The sequence below is a fragment of the Hordeum vulgare genome, chromosome 3H (genome assembly GCF_904849725.1).
Source record: "Hordeum vulgare subsp. vulgare chromosome 3H, MorexV3_pseudomolecules_assembly, whole genome shotgun sequence".
Classification (NCBI taxonomy): domain Eukaryota; kingdom Viridiplantae; phylum Streptophyta; class Magnoliopsida; order Poales; family Poaceae; genus Hordeum; species Hordeum vulgare.
Genome location: NC_058520.1, coordinates 305,139,313 through 305,142,300, shown reverse-complemented (window position 1 = coordinate 305,142,300; position 2,988 = coordinate 305,139,313). Strand labels below are relative to the sequence as shown.

Here is a 2,988-nt window from a genome sequence, read left to right as displayed (position 1 = left end):
CTGGGGGGTAGGGGGCACCCTAGTGGCTTGTGGTCACCCCGTAAGGAGGTTGGTGCCCTCTTTCGCTGCAAGAAAGCTAATTTCTGGATAAAAATCGTGTTAAAATTTCAGCCCAATCAGAGTTACGGATCTCAGGGAATATAAGAAAAGTGAAACGCTAGAATCCGGGACGCAGAAGAATGCATAAATAGAAGGAAATATATATATAGAGAGAGATCCAATCTCGGAGGGGCTCTCGCTCCTCCACTGCCATGGAGGACAAGGACCAAAGGGGAAACCCTCCTCCCATATAGGGGGAGGTCAAGGAAGAAGAAGAAGGACGGGGGCTCTCTCCCCCTCTCCCAGTGGCACCGAAATGCCGTCGTGGCCATCATCGTGACATCGATGTACACCAACAACTTCGCCGCCGTCATCACAAACTATCTCCCCCTCTTTGCAGCGGTCTAGCACCCCATCTCCCTGCTGCAATCTCTACTTAAACATGATGCTCAATGCTATATATTATTTCCCAATGATGTATGGTTATCGTATGATGTTTGAGTAGATCCGTTTTGTCCTATGGGTTGATTGATGATCCTGATTGGTTTGAGTTGCATGTTTTATTATTGTTGTTGTCCAATGGGGCTCTCCGTGTCCGCAAGAGTGAAGGATCCCTGCTGTAGGTGTTGGCGTTCTGGGAATGGAGGTACCCAGACCTGCCTCCTTGCGGCACAGGGTTGGCCCGCTTCATCGACCAGAAACCAACAGGCCCGACACCAATCAAGGCAAGGCCCTCGCGAGGGACCAAGCCTGGTGAGGAGGAACAACTTCAAGACCCGCAGGGGACCTCCTCAGGACCCCTCCAGAGCGGCGAATATTCCGAGGCAAGACCCAACCTCAGGAGTCAAGGATGGCGCGGGAAAGGACAGGCGAGCAGCGGACGGCAGGACGAAGCAGTTTCCCCTTTAGTGCAAAAGGGGTAAAGATGTACGCGGGTGCGGAAGGCATCTCCCAAAGGTTCCCATTCTGGTGCAACTAGGCCATCGCCACCTGCCGACAGGACGGACGTCACCCCTGGACCCGTCCCTGCTGCGCTGACGGCCACTTTTGCAAGCGAAGACCACCTTTGGGGGAGGGGAGCATGTTCCCTTGTTCCCCTTCAAAGATTGGGTGTTGTGGGATCCCTTCCCGTTGAAACGATAAGGGAAAAAACCTGATCCGATCCACTCATCCACATACCCACGCCACACAAAGGCCACTAGGCTTCAGAGGCCCTCAAACACTTTATTCGTTCATCCGCCAACCTCCACGAGAGGCAATCCACCAAAGTAGGAGTAGGGTATTACACTTCTCAGCGGCCCGAACCTGGGTAAACTGCCATGCTCTGTGTCTTTCTCACCATCGAGTGAGTTCTTTGCGATGCATAGCGAGTAGCAGGCTAGGCGAGGTGAACCCGAGAGAGATCTTCGTACATGCCCCTGTGTTCGAATCTTAAGGGTTTTGTGGAGCCCGAAATCTGACATTTGGTGCGCCACGTAGGGGCCATGTCAGGGTCTTATCCGAGCCTCATCATGCCCTGCTGCTCCGATGGCCGTCGCCAAACAAGCTTCTTCAAGTCTCGTCGAGCTGGCCTCCAACCGTCATACCACAGGAGCCAGAACCACGTGTACCGGCGTTATGGTACTAGGAGGCTCATACCAGATCGTCAACATCGTCTCCACCACCGCGACCACCAGCGCCGCCAAGGCCCAGGGAGGCTGGGAGGCTCCCCCAATATCCACAACGCGCCACGTCAACTTGGGCGACCTTAGCGTGCATGACGTGTTGCAGATGGCGACTGAGATGCTCTGATAGCGACCAACGCAACGAGGATTCGACGCGTGGGCAGACCACATCATGGAGCTGATCGCCATCGCTCAGAAGGCCATCCGACCCTACTCTTCATGGCCGCAAGCGGCAGGGACCCTCCTACGTGGGATGGGGCCGAGAGAGACGCTTCGCATGCTGCCCTCCTCCTCGTCCAGATTCCGGCGGCCAGCCTCAAGGTGCAGCATGCGTGTAAGCACCAGAGGTGCGACGAGAACGGCAGGATGTTCGATGCACACGCCGGCGCGCATCAGCAAGAACAGGTTAGCCCCCGACAACCCGGAGCGGCCAGACGGGAGCGTTGCCTCAGGCGCAACCAGCAGCGGGCGACGGAGGCATCGGGCGGGAGAACCACGGTGATGGAGACACGCCAGAAAAACAAGGAAGGAGTCTGCACCGAGCAATGCCAGGGCCACCCAACGGCGGCAACATGAACAAGCGACTTCGCATGGAGGCCCATTGCAGGAAGAACTTTGAGCAACACGACCGGGGGACCTCCCCTGCTGCCGAGAGGGACCGCCACCGTCGCGCTGCTGAACGGCTTTGGAGGTCGATCGAACGTCTACACGGAGCCTTGCGTACCATATTATGTGACACCACTTGACCCTCCCGACGAGGAAGAGCCTCACGCGTCGACCCTGGACGGCAGTCCTCCTAAGGAGTAAGGGACGCCTTGGGGGTTCCCCCTGAGCCACACCCTAGAGATCCCGATGGCGGAGTACGGGGCCCAAGTGGCGCTGGCAAGGAGGCACCCCCAAGCCACGGGGCATGACACCAGCCGCTGCCCGCATGGAGGAACTGCAGAGGACCGGAACCCTGCCCTCACGAGGAAGAGTTGGAGAAAGCATCGAGACACAAGTGGCGCGGCTTGCCCGAGGCGACTATGGTGCTGGTGTGGGCGCCAAGGGCCGGGCCTCACGAGGCGCCCCTCAAGGGCGAAGAAGCTATGCGACGTAATTTTTTGGTTCACTACTCTAGGGAGCGTCTGCTGCCCACATGAACTTCAAGTGTTCAGGGCACGCCTCTGCCCATCATATCATTTACGCGTGCTTTTGTAACTTCTGTGCCATCCACTTCGTGATCTGACATCTTTCCTTGCTTCCATCTTTGGGCGATCTACCCCCTCCCCGCTCGTGGGCTCCT

The 2,988-nt window shown here is 57.2% G+C and overlaps 1 pseudogene; it reads left to right on the top strand.

The window, feature by feature from the left end:
• The first annotated feature begins 618 nt into the window (after positions 1 to 618).
• LOC123441718 lies at positions 619 to 1,131 on the top strand (annotated as a pseudogene).
• Positions 1,132 to 2,988: the final 1,857 nt, after the last annotated feature.